Genomic DNA, 14,903 nt, shown 5'->3' with positions numbered 1-14,903 from the left:
CCTGCCCTCACAAAGGAGATCTTGTGTGACATACTGATGACATATTAGAGGGTATGCAACCCCATATACAATTATGTAAGATGGAGTATAAAAGCACAGTATGCTTTTTAAAACTATAATATGTGCAGAGATGATTAATAAGGAACCTAATTTGGAGGAGTGACATGCTACACGAAGACTGAGAAAATAAACTGCCTCAAAATTTTGCAATAAGCAGCTCAGTTGGAAATAGTTCTAATATGTCCTGGGAAAAAAGAAGAAAAGAGATGTTTCTTTTGTATATTCAGTTATGCTTTATTTACATCTAGATCAGGGATTTCATAAACTCTAAGAGGTCAAAATCAGTCAAGAAAGTCCAAACAGTTTTAGGTCAATATAGATGTCTTGTTAAACTGGATATAAACAAGGTTCTATTATTTACAAAAAATAAATATTTGATGCAACATTAACATTAAAGTAGATTTTGCTGTGTTTAATTATGTAGTCATTTGTGATTTGATTTCCAGTTTCAGTAGATTGATGCAATATAATTTTAGTCTGTGTTCAACAGAAAAGGTTTGTTCTAAGTGCATTTACTCCATATGTTTATTAGCAATACAACACAGTGAGTTAGCTAATTTAAGCTAGTCATTGATTTATGAAAAACAGGGATAGAAAAGAAAAGAGCTGTTTTGTAGAAGGATCTTGATAAAATTCTCTGGCCAGAGTGAAAATAAGTCAACCAAGTACCTGGTTATTGGTGTATAATTTTATTAAAATATACATTCTAAGTTTTCCATAGATAACAGGAAACTTATAGATTACTAGAGCTACCACCATCTTACACATTCATTTAATGCCTTAGTTTTAAAACAATGAAGGAAGCATTAAACCAGGAATCATTAGAGGGTAATGTTTTATAGGTACTGACTTTACAAAAATGATGAAACCTTCTGTAAGTTGAAACATTATTTGTTTTAATATTTTATCATTTTGTTTTTAGTTAATAAAGTGAGTGTACATATAATAATATAACGCTTATTCTCAAATCAGATGATTCATTCATTTAACAAAATTATTGAGAGACTGCTATTATGCAAGATGTTGTAGCAAGTCCTGGGACTACCAATAGGAATAATGAGTATTATTGTTGTTATTGCTAAAGCCTATTTAGTACTTTACATGCCAAATTCAGTTAATGCTCATAACAACATGATGGGTTAGTAGCTATTATTATCCCCATTTTCCAAATACAGAAAGTGAGCCTTTGAGAGCTTAAAAAACCTTGCCTAAGGGTACAAAGATAGTAACTGGGAAGTAAATCCAAGACTTCCTGGCTGAATGTTTGGCTGGCCCAGCTCTCAAGGAGCCATATGTAATGAGATAAGGGTTATAAAAAGAATGTGTAATAAAAATTGGAGCATCTTATAAGACAGAGAAAAGAAATCACATTGTTGGTGGGTCATGAACTTTTGAGGAAGTTTTCCTAACACTGCCACTGGCATATCTTTGAGAAAACTCCACAATTCTGTGTTTCTCTTTTTTTCACCTGGTATATAGAAATGTTTCTTCCATCACATCTTTGTTGAAAAGAATGTTGAATGATTGGCTAGAATTTCTCAAGTGCCTTTCTTTATGATAAATAACAACTGCAATTGCTGGAATAAGATTTACTGTCCTACCATAGTCTCACTTCAGCTTCAGGACTCTGCAATCTTTACACTCATGAGATAGCCTGTAAGAGATACTCACCTGTGTGGAGACATTCTGGGTCTTGCACAAATTTAAATACAGGACTTCTCTCTGGGAGTATAAAGTAGTACCTCCTAATCCCAAACATAGTTTGCTGACCATGATTTGCTTTAATAAGCATGTGTTCCATTGATTGGCAATATAACCATTAGAATAGGGAACTTTGAATTGGGAATCAAAACTGAAAGAAACTATAACAATTGCCCAAACCAAGGACTGAACCAAACATTATATAACACTTTGAAATAGTAAATTAAAGGTAGGTAAGTGGGTTATTTATATTCATGGTTTAGGTATGTGAGAGAAGGTAGGTAACAGCTAAGAAGGCAGAGAATGTAGAGTTAGATATAAATGAGATAATGCACTTAAGTCCTTTTTTAGATCAGTGTCTGGAATTCAGTTAACACTAAAAGTAGGGGGAAAGTAGTTAGTATTATGGAGCAGCAATTTAAAAGTTGTAGTGTCTGGACTCACCCAGCTGTGTACACTTAAAAAGGATGGCTGCAAAGATGAGAAGCAAGAAACACACTATGGGGCAGAAGGAATGGGGAGAATGGATTCAGGCTGCCATGTTAGATGGTTTGTGCCAGTTAGGAATTTGAAAATTAAATGTTTTTCCCCTTTGAAAAGTTTGTTTTTCTTTTCTTTTTGTTTTGTCTCTTCTGCACTTTTTTCATTGGGGTTTCCTTTTCCTATTCTTCTCTCCTCTCTTGTTTCTTTTGTGTGTGTGTGCTTCCATCTCTCTTGTATCTTCCCTCCCTTCTTCTTTTCCATCTTTTTTTTTTTGCTTCCCCTTTTCTACTGTGTCTTATTACCACTATACTCTTTTCTCTTTTTTATTGTCATTCTCTATTTTTCCTTGTCACCATATTGCCTTTGTTGTTTTTCTTTTTCCTCTTCTCCCCATTCTTGCTTCATTCTACTTGAATCTTCTTCATCTGAGCATTTTACTGTTTCCATGTATTCACAAATGTAGTCAACTGTAAGAAATACTATGCTGCTCTGGGCAAAGGGTCACACTTATGAAGGATTGACTATGCATTAACCTCAGCTTGTCTTTTCGCTCACTTGTATCCTGAGGGCTTTCTTCCCCTCTTGGGCAACGTGGAATAAGAGACAAAAAAAAAAAGACAAATTTTGTACTTTTAGGTCTAAAAATTTAAATTTAGCAGTAAAAGGGGGATGAATTAAAAAATATAGCCTTTGAGTTCTACACAAGAAGCTCCACCCGGGCGAGAAAAGTAATAGCTAGAGAAGAAGCAAGGAAGTTGGAAGCTGGTGTGGGTGATAAAGGGAACTTTGGCATCCCCACAGAGTTATTTAGTTTAGGATGATGGATATTCCTTAAAATATGCAGAGCCAAGAGTGGGGGAGAATATATTTGCTTTTCATTTGGAAATCTGGGAGGCAGCAGCTTTTCCCATGTGCCTTACACGATAGCATGGCTGCTAGTAGGAAATTAATCACTACCTTGGATACATAGACAGAAAGGCATTGTGGGGCCCCATTATATCAGGGGGCTATTGATAAGGAGCTAGACATTTCTAGTGTCCAGGAGGACAAGAAAGGAAGGTAGGAAGGGAGGGAGAGAGGGAGAAAGGGAGAAAGAAAAAAAGAAAAAGCACAAGAGAGCCATGGGTCCAGATTGTTGTCTAATCTGTGAAGAGAGGATGTTAAAGGGTAGGCTACCCATTCAGTAGGCATAGCAAGATTTGAGAATCTTGGAAACTGTGGATATTGTGCTAATAAAAAAAGACCATAAGGGAACAGTTATGCGTCTAAGTGAAAGCTAATACAGGATGGATCAAAGACAAGCAGTGTTGTTTTACTCCATGAATGTTCTTGCACTGCATAAACCCTTGAGGTTAGAATTAATCCCAATGAGAAATAGATGTGAGAGGAGCATTGCTGGATCTGATAGAGTATACCTGGAAGTGCCTAAAGTTTTAGCTGTGATGCTGAAATGGACACTCTGAATGGAAATTAATGCAGTTGGAGTCACACCAAGATTTGTGACTTTAGAAAAGCAAAACAGCTACATGACATTCTCCTATGCCTAGGTTCATTTACACTATTACTAGCACAAATATTATAATGGATGTTTACCACATTTATCAACTTAACATGGGCTTTGGGATCAGATAGACCTGTCTTCAATTTCCCATTCTACTCCTTGATACCTACATGACCTTGGGGCAGTCACTTACCACTTTCAAGTTTCATTTTCCTTCTTCATAACTTAGGGACAATAGTATATAGCTTAAAGATGTAATATGAGCAAAGCACAACAGCTTATAAGTTGTAGCACTCAGTAAGTACTAGCTCATAAGAATAGTTAGTATAAACATGTAATTGGCTGTTTTCCAGACTGAGAAACACAAAACGTAATTCTAATTTCTTTTGTAAAAGTTTATCAGTATCCCAAAATTCAGTGCTATTTAGGTTGAGTGACCACATAATTTTTCATGCAAGTCTGCTATTTGAGAAGGGGGAAGCAATTAATAATTATAGTAGGACTAGACCATTCCAGGCACAACAGAATATGTGTTCATCCTATGTTTTGGAAACATTTACACCATGGAAAATGTATAATGATGTATAGACACAAAAAGAATGAGTTCTTGGCATCAAGGAATAAAAGTCAAACTTTTGATAGAAAATTTTAAAATTTCTGAATGTTATCTGTACAAAAACAATATTTTTTCTGCATCCTGCTTTTTATTATTTTAAGCCTGCAATATTTGAATTAAAATATTTTAAAGAAGTTAACACCCTTATTAATACAGAAACATATTTATTTAATTGTCCAAAATAACGTGTCTGTTTTCCTATATTTTATTTGTTCTGTGTAATTTGCTGTAGTTTTAAAATACAAAACTATTTTTTTCTGTTAGAGATCTTTGAGATTCATTACATTTTTTAAGGTTTTGAATCTTAATTTTTTCCTAAGAGAAAAATTCATTTCAGCTTTAAATCAAATTACTAGTTGAAACTACTGGAATAGTAAAGCATTTAAATCTTCTCTCTGCTGAATAGAGTTTTCATCTACACATTGTAAAACTATCTTATCTTTAAGATCTTGACTTACATAATCCCCATTCATATCTATGTTCCAGTCATAGGAAAGATGGATTTGTGCAGCATCTGAATGCAGTTTTCATTATTAGCAAGATATTGGTTGCTGTGATAATAAGCATTTTAAGGAGGAAGGTGTTTGTCACTGAGGATGTGACAGTTTTTCTCACTGTACTGAAAGTCCCACTTACAAGCACACAAATATTTTATACTAAACCTTCTTAATCTACAGAGGAACAAGAAAATGCATGTATCACTGCTGTTCTCCCCAGGAAACTCAAAAGAGTCTATGTTATATAGAAAATATACAGAAAGTATAGAAAATTTACAGATGGCCCTTTCTAGGCATTGTGTTATCATAAGGAGTGGTAAATCACACATGGCTTCCAAAGAACGGGTGATGGTTTCTCTTGGCCTGTTGGTCATTGTCTTAAAAGCTGATATTTGTAGATGGGAGCAAATTTGAAGGATTGAAATTGAATTGCATTGGGAAATCTCATTAGGATTTGCATTTAATAGTCATAGCCTCCCTCCCTCAGAATCACACAAGGCCGTTGTGTTCTCTTCAGCTTGATGGCTCTAGCTTCTTCTAGCTCCTGCACCTTGGCCTGCCTCTTGCCAGCAGTTAGCTCTTACCCTTCTTGTTATGAGGCAAGTTACTTCAGTTAGTCTCTGATTGTACTGTTTTCTCTCTGCATGCTCCTTCCCACCTAATTTTCCATTTATTTACCCTTCAAAGCCTTCTTTATACTCACTGTTTAAGCCTATACTTGGCTGTCAAGTTTGGGAAGAGTTACTCTCCTCATCCTATTATGATCGTGACTTAGTGTGCAAGGCAGAGTGTAGTATTGTGGTTTCTACCATAGACCTCTTTAAAGCATGCATATGGATTAACACTGAGTAAATGCACTTTTTAAAAAAAGGGTCACCTTTCAATATTTTAAATTTTGAGCAGGCAAGTCTCATCCTGTAACTCGTGGTATTAGAGAGTTTTGTGGAGTGAGAATGGTTTCTTAGCCCATTGATTTTCTACTCCCTCTAACCTCCCAATCCTATGAAATTCTCTGTTTTCATTAACCAAACCCTTTACTCTCTACCTCATTCTTTCCATATCTAAAGAAGAAAGAAGACAAATTGAATTCGGATGAATGTTGATTTGAAGTTTAGTTCAAGAAACAAACTTTGGACCTAGTTTTTCCAGAGCATCATTATATGTTTCAAGACTGTAAATTCCCACTAGTTTTTAAGTTCCACGAAAGCATGGATTTTTGACTCATTGTTTCCTGGTCTGTCCTCAGTGCTTAGTATCCTGCCTGGCATACAATAGTTGTTCAGTAGAAATTTTTCAACAAAAAAAAAATCATTCTTCTTCCTAATCTGCCTAACTGAAACCAAATAAACTTCACCAAAAGCACATACATTTCAGTTTATTATGTTCTTCAAAATAGCACTAACTATACAAAGCTGTGTTTTAGGGATAACAAAAATTAGACCTAGTTGTTTTCTGTTTACTATCTGTTTACCATTTAAAACATACAGTCACATTAAGAATGAACTCAAGACCAGAGGGCAGAGAGCAGAAGCAAGAAGAACTACAATCCTGCAGCCTGTGGAACAAAAACCACATTCACAGAAAGATAGACAAGATGAAAAGGCAGAGGGCTATATACCAGATGAAGGAACAAGATAAAACCCCAGAGAAACAACTAAATGAAGTGGAGATAGGCAACCTTCCAGAAAAAGAATTCAGAATAATGATAGTGAAGATGACCCAGGACCTCGGAAAAAGAATGGAGGCAAAGATCGAGAAGATGCAAGAAATGTTTAACAAAGACCTAGAAGAATTAAAGAACAAACAAACAGAGATGAACAATACAATAACTGAAATAAAAACTACACTAGAAGGAATCAATAGCAGAATAACTGAGGCAGAAGAATGGATAAGTGACCTGGAAGACAGAATGGTGGAATTCACTGCTGCAGAACAGACTAAGGAAAAAGGAATGAAATGGAATGAAGACAGCCTAAGAGACCTCTGGGACAACATTAAACACAGCAACATTCGCATTATAGGAGTCCCAGAAGGAGAAGAGAGAGAGAAAGGACCAGAGAAAATATTTGAAGAGATTATATTCGAAGACATCCCTCACATGGGAAAGGAAATAGCCACCCAAGTCCAGGAAGCGCAGAGAGTCCCATACAGGATAAACCCAAGGAGAAACACGCTGAGACACATATTAATCAAATTGGCAAAAATTAAAGACAAAGAGAAATTATTGAAAGCAGCAAGGGAAAAACGACAAATAACATACAAGGGAACTCCCATAAGGTTAACAGCTGATTTCTCAGCAGAAACTCTACCAGCCAGAAGGGAGTGGCACGATATATTTAAAGTGATGAAAGGGAAGAAGCTACAACCAAGATTACTCTACCCGTCAAGGATCTCATTCAGATTTGATGGAGAAATCAAAAGCTTTACAGACAAGCAGAAGCTAAGAGAATTCAGCACCACCAAACCAGCTCTGCAACAAATGCTAAAGGAACTTCTCTAAGTGGGAAACACAAGAGAAGAAAAGGGCCTACAAATACAAACCCAAAACAATTAAGAAAATGGTCATAGGATCATACATATCGATAATCACCTTAAACGTGAATGGATTAAATGCTCCAACCAAAGACACAGGCTTGCTGAATGGATACAAAAACAAGACCCATATATATGCTGTCTACAAGAGACCCACTTCAGACCTAGGGACACATACAGACTGAAAGTGAGGGGATGGAAAAAGAGAGTCCATGCAAATGGAAATCAAAAGAAAGCTGGAGTAGCTATACTCATATCAGATAAAATAGACTTTAAAATAAAGAATGTTACCAGAGACAAGGAAGGACACTACATAATGATCAAGGGATCAATCCAAGAAGAAGATATAACAATTATTAATATATATGCATCCAACGTAGGACCACCTCAATACATAAGGCAACTGCTAACAGCTATAACAGAGGACATCAACAGCAACACAGTAATAGTGGGGGACTTTAACACCTCACTTACACCAATGGAAAAATCATCCAAAATGAAAATAAATAAGGAAACAGAAGCTTTAAATGACACAATAGACCAGATAAATTTAATTGATATTTATAGGACATTCCATCCCAAAACAGCAGATTACACTTCTCCAGGATAGATCACATCTTGGGTCACAAATCAAGCCTCAGTAAATTTAAGAAAATTGAAATCATATCAAGCATCTTTTCTGACCACAATGCTATGAGATTAGAAATGAATTACAGGGAAAAAACGTAAAAAACACAAACACATGGAGGCTAAACAATACGTTACTAAATAACCAAGAGATCACTGAAGAAATCAAAGAGGAAATCAAAAAATACCTAGAGACAAATGACAATGAAAACATGATGATCCAAAACCTATAAGATGCAGCAAAACCAGTTCTAAGAGGGAAGTTTATAGCTATACAAGCCTACCTCAAGAAACAAGAAAAATCTCAAGTAAAAAAATCTAACCTTACACCTAAAGGAACTAGAGAAAGAAGAACAAACAAAACCTAAAGTTAGCAGAAGGAAAGAAATCATAAAGAGCAGGGCAGAAATAAATGAAATAGAAACAAAGAAAACAATAGCAAAGATCAATACAACTAAAAGCTGGTTCTTTGAGAAGATAAACAAAATTGATAAACCATTAGCCAGACTCATCAAGAAAAAGAGGGAGAGGATTCAAATCAATAAAATTAGAAATGAAAAACAGGAAGTTACAACAGACACCGCAGAAATACAAAGCATCCTAAGAGACTACTACAAGCAACTCTATGCCAATAAAATGGACAACCTGGAAGAAATGGACAAATTCTTAGAAAGGTATAACCTTCCAAGACTGAACCAGGAAGAAACAGAAAATATGAACAGATCAATCACAAGTAATGAAATTGAAACTGTGATTAAAAATCTTCCAACAAACAAAAGTCCAGGACCAGATGGCTTCACAGGTGAATTCTATCAAACATTTAGAGAAGAGCTAACACCCATCCTTCTCAAACTCTTCCAAAAGATTGCAGAGGAAGGAACACTCCCAAACTCATTCTATGAGGCCACCATCACCCTGATACCAAAACCAGACAAAGATACTACAAAAAAAGAAAATTACAGACCAATATCACTGATGAATATAGATGCAAAAATCCTCAACAAAATACTAGCAAACAGAATCCAACAACACATTAAAAGGATCATACACCACGATCAAGTGGGATTTATCTCAGGGATGCAAGGATTCTTCAATATATGCAAATCAATCAATGTGATACACCATATTAACAAATTGAAGAATAAAAACCATATGATCATCTGAATAGATGCAGAAAAAGCTTTTGACAAAATTCAACACCCATTTATGATAAAAACTCTCCAGAAAGTGGGCATAGAGGGAACCTACCTCCACATAATAAAGGCCATATATGACAAACCCACAGCAAACATCATTGTCAGTGGTGAAAAACTGAAAGCATTTCTTCTAAGATCAGGAACAAGACAAGGATGTCCACTCTCACCACTATTATTCAACATAGTTTTGGAAGTTCTAGCCATGGCAATCAGAGAAGAAAAAGAAATAAAAGGAATACAAATTGGAAAAGAAGAAGTAAAACTGTCACTGTTTGCAGATGACATGATACTATACATAGAGAATCCTCAAAATGCCACCAGAAAACTACTAGAGTTAATCAATGAATTTGGTAAAATTGCAGGATCCAAAATTAATGCACAGAAATCTCTTGCATTCCTATACACTAATGATGAAAAATCTGAAAGAGAAAGTATGGTTACCATTGCAACAAAAAGAATAAAATACCTAGGAATAAACCTACCTAGGAAAACAAAAGACCTGTATGCAGAAAACTATAAGACACTGATGAAAGAAAGATGATACCAACAGATGGAGAGATATACCATGTTCTTGGATTGGAAGAATCAATATTGTGAAAATGACTATAGTACCCAAAGCAATTTACAGATTCAATGCAATCCCTATCAAATTACCAATGGCATTTTTTACGGAACTAGAACAAATCATCTTAAAATTTGTATGGAGACACAAAAGACCCCGAATAGCCAAAGCAGTCTTGAGGGAAAAAAACGGAGCTGGAAGAATCAGACTCCCTGACTTCAGACTATACTATAAAGCTACAGTAATCAAGACAGTATTGTACTGGCACAAAAACACAAATATAGATCAATGGAACAAGATAGAAAGCCCAGAGAAAAACCCACGCACCTATGGTCAACTAATCTATGACAAAGGAGGCAAAGATATACAATGGAGAAAAGACAGTGTCTTCAATAAGTGGTGCTGGGAAAACTGGACAGCTACATGTAAAAGAATGAAATTAGAACACTGCCTAACACCGTACACAAAAATAAGCTCAAAATGGATTCGAGACCTAAATGTAAGACTGGACACTATAAAACTCTTAGAGGAAAACATAGGAAGAACACTCTTTGGCATAAATCACAGCAAGATCTTTTTTGATCCACCTCCTAGAGTAATGGAAATAAAAACAAACATAAACAAATGGGACCTAATGAAACTTCATAGCTTTTGCACAGCAAAGGAAACCATAAACAAGACGAAGAGACAACCCTCAGAATGGGAGAAAGTATTTGCAAATGAAGCAATGGACAGAGGATTAATCTCCAAAATATATAAACAGCTCATGCAGCTCAATATTAAAGAAACAGACAACCCAATCCAAAAATGGGCAGAAGACCTAAATAGACATTTCTCCAAAGAAGACATACAGATGGCCAAGAAGCACGTGAAAAGCTGCTCAACATCACTAATTATTAGAGAAATGCAAATCAAAACTACAATGAGGTATCACCTCACACCAGTTAGAATGGGCATCATCAGAAAATCTACAAACAACAAATGCTGGAGAGGGTGTGGAGAAAAGGGAACCCTCTTGCACTGTTGGTGGGAATGTAAATTGATACAGCCACTATGGAGAACAGTATGGAGGTTCCTTAAAAAACTAAAAAGAGAATTGCCACATAATCCAGCAATCCCACTACTGGGCATATACCCAGAGAAAACTATAATTCAAAAAGACATGCACCCCAATGTTCATTGCAGCACTATTTACAATAGCCAGGTGATGGAAGCAACCTAAATGCCCATCGACAGACGAATGGATAAAGAAGTTGTGGTACATATATACAATGGAATATTACTCAGCCATAAAAAGGAACGAAATTGAGTCATTTGTTGAGACGTGGATGGATCTAGAGACTGTCATTCAGAGTGAAGTAAGTCAGAGAGAGAAAAACAAATATCGTATATTAATACATGTATGTGGAACCTAGAAAAATGGTACAGATGAACCGGTTTGCAGTGTAGAAGTTGAGACACAGATGTATAGAACAAACGTATGGGCACCAAGGGGGGGTGGGGATGGTGGTGTGCTGAATTGGGCGATTGGGATTGACATGTATACACTGATGTGTATAAAATTGTATAAAATTGATGCGTAGTAAGAACCTGCAGTATAAAAAGAAACACACAAAGAAAACAACTAATACTAAACTTTCTTTGGGTTATTTGTTTGGAACTATGTTAATATTAATGTTTCAAACATTAAAAAAAAAAAAGAATGAACTCAATATAAGGAGCACAGAACAAATAGAAGTATTTTATGGGAATCTGGTTAAAATGCAATTTGCAAATGTCAAGGTAAATTTCATAACTTGACATATGAAATAGGCATCCATGCCTATATTCACACACAGAAAGTGAGTGTGTTCACTCATTCCCTGCGCTCTTTTGGAAACCCCCTGAGCATGGCTTACAGACATCTGTTGTGGGTAAAGAAATCTGATAGAGCAACCTCACTTTTTTTTTTTCTTTTTTTCTTCTTTTTTTTTTTTTTTTACTGTTCACAATTTCTTTCAGAGCTTAAAAAAAAAAAACTTGTATGCATACTTTAGCAGTTACTGAATGGAAGTCAATGCAGGGGGGCAGTAGGGTTCAGTGCATGGAAGTTTACTTTCTAAGTAAAGTTTTCAGGAGGTATCCAAATGCATTTGTTAGATAGGGAAGGAGAAAGTGAGCTACATAGGAAAGCAGAAGAAGATCACTCAGCAACAGAATGAGAGCAATGAGATTGGCTGACAGGACTTGGTGGCAGCACCTCCTGCATGGCTGTGAGGTGTCTCCAGTAGCCCTCAGGTACCTTTTTCATGACAGTAACAGAATTTGGGGGAGATAAGGGGGCATGCCTGAATTGCCTGAATGTTACCAATGGAAATAATATTATTAACTCTGTTTTATGCAAAGGCTAACTCTTACAATTAGCCGTTCATTTTGAACTTCAAGGAGTTTGAGGGCTTAGTACATCTTTTATCTCCACAACCCTGGTCTCTGTGGAGCAGCAAAACCTTGCTCAGAGGAACTTCAGGAAGCAGTGCATGACTCAATTCTATCCTAAAATTTTGCCAGGATCCTGATGGAGGAGACTGAGAAGGAGTGAAATCTTTCAAATATACAAAATTAACCTCATTACAATTTTCTGTTGTCCATATATTGGGGTTTGTTTTTTCCTTTTTAACAGTGTACTATGAGTTTTAAAAGATTCAGTGATAATTGGCAAGAAGGTGTAATTATTTTTACACTACAGCTGTGTGTCTTTTTTGAAAAGGCATGGCTAAAGAGATGTTTTTTTATTTAGGTTGAGTAACAATAGAAAAATAAAACTGGAAGTGAATCCTATTGTGAAGAAAAACCCCTCTGCAATGAAAACAAACCCTCCTGAGCCACTTGCTCAAATACAGATCCAAGAAGCATTTACTAGCCCAGTGGTTCTCAACCCAGCTGCAAGAAGCTTTTTAAAAAAGTATTTATTTCAAGGTTTTACCTCAGGCCAATTAAATTAGAATCTCTTGGTGTGGTGCCCTGGTAATAGTATGAATTTAAAAGCCCCCTGATATTTCGAATAGGCAGCCTGAGTTGAGAGGAGTTGGTCATACCCTTTTCTAACCTATCACTTTCAAAGGAATTGTATTCCAGAAGTTTGGTGAGCATTTGTTTGCATTTGGGAATACATTTTCTCAAATGAACAATGTTATACATTGCGGTTAATTCCCCAGGGCCTTTCCATAAAAGCCTAATTAAGTCCAATGTATCCGAAGCTTAGTACTCTGCTAATGGAATTACAGAACTTAAACACCATGTATAACAATGTTCCTGCTAAAATAGGCTCCCAATTCTAGTGGGGAGGGAGGAGAATAGAAAACAAGATCACAGCCTGCAGCCCAGACAAGGAGTCTCCTTCTGCTCGTCCTCCAACCTCTCCACCCATTTGCCTGTCCTCTAGTAGTTAGGAGGCCTGAGGACCCCGAATAGTACCTCTCACGTCCCTGATTCTCCTCCATCAGGTAGAATTTAACCTGCCAGCTTCCCTTCTGCTGCCACAGCAGTGCTTCCGGCCAGGAGTTCCTTCCTTCTCTGGATACACAGATAGGACCTAATACCCTTGTTTTGCTTTTGTGTGTGTGTGCGAGTGTGTGTGGTGTTGCTGTTGTTGGGGTTGATTGGTTGGTTTGTTAGTCTTTTCCTCCCCTACTCTTCCTTGCTGTCTTTTTTAAGTGATGGAGTTATTTTTCTGCTAGTAATGTGAAACAGACAAGAGATAAAATGATTTTTTATCTTTTTTTTAATTCTCATTCCTCCCCATCAGATTTTTACACTTAGACCCCATAAGCACAGTGTCCATATAATTTGTCTTCAAAAACAGAACACTTTAGAAAGTAAAAAGGGACACTAAGTAATTGTGCTGGACAGCGCTACGTGAAAAAGAATGTTTGTTCCCCCCTAAATGTGGCCCTTTGGCAGCTCAAAGACTGAGATCAGATTTATTTGCGTTTCACTGCATGTTGGCAAGGGGTTAAAATAAGGGAATAAGGTTGAGTAGGGAGTGTAACTGTTATCAAGGGAGAGATAATATTAGGTAATAGTCTCATCTGTATCTATTTTTCCCTTTGCCACTCAAATTGCCTCACTGGTCCAGCAGCCCTGGTTTAGGGTGGCAGTAATCAGATGCAGTTTCTGGGTTGGTAAATCAAGAGAGTAGAGTGAAGTCTCTACCTAACAGTGGTCCAAGTGAAAGGAAAGGAAGAAGAAAATGTCCCAAAAAGATCAAAGAGAAGAGAAGAGAATTCTCATTAAGTCACTGAGAAATACGTTGGCTATTTTAGGTGAGGGATATTCATTTGTAAAGGATAAAAATAAGTTAAACAAGTCAAGTGAGAACCATTCATACAACCTGAATGTTAAAAAGTGAATAAATACAAGAGTCATAGGGACATGAGAGCTTTTTATATACCATTCTTTGTTCAAAAAGACTAAATTGAACTAAGTTATTTCTGCTGCTTCTTATCCAGATGTCTTTCCATGTCCCCCTTTCCAATTGTATGCATGTGGTTGGCATCTAGTTAGTCAAACCAAGATGGCAGTATCTGGTGCTCCCAACTTGACTGGGAGAGAGTCCATCTCTACTTATGTGGACATCTGTCAGAGGACATTTCTACTCCTTTCTACATAGCAAAGATGGGAAAAGGGAGCTAGGGAAATCAGTATGTGAAATGTCAACCTCATGGCACATTGATTTTTTGGATTTACTTATTTGTCCCTCCGGGAATCTCATTCATGTGACACTTGGCACAATTACTCATCCAGCCTTCTGTAGTGGGATTTTGAATGCCATCAGTTTTTGAGCAGGCTGGCAATATGATTGATCTTGTCATTATTTTCTTTCAATTTGAATTTATGATCTAATGATCAATTTGATCTTTAGGGAATATTTGAAATTGAACTGGTTTACCTTTTTTTTTTTGGTCCCACTTTCCTCATAATACTCTCACCATTTCAAAGACATCTGACAACCAAATCAAGTCTTTTGGCCCACAGAAAATTAATAATACAGGGATGACCAGATACTATTATTTCCTATAATTAGAAGTAGTCTATCTTAAAAACCAGAAGCTTTTCATAATATTATATCAATTTTTTTAGATTTCTAATA

Source organism: Balaenoptera musculus, chromosome 2 (genome assembly GCF_009873245.2).
Source record: "Balaenoptera musculus isolate JJ_BM4_2016_0621 chromosome 2, mBalMus1.pri.v3, whole genome shotgun sequence".
In the NCBI taxonomy this organism is placed as follows: Eukaryota; Metazoa; Chordata; class Mammalia; order Artiodactyla; family Balaenopteridae; genus Balaenoptera; species Balaenoptera musculus.
This window is presented reverse-complemented; position numbering follows the sequence as displayed.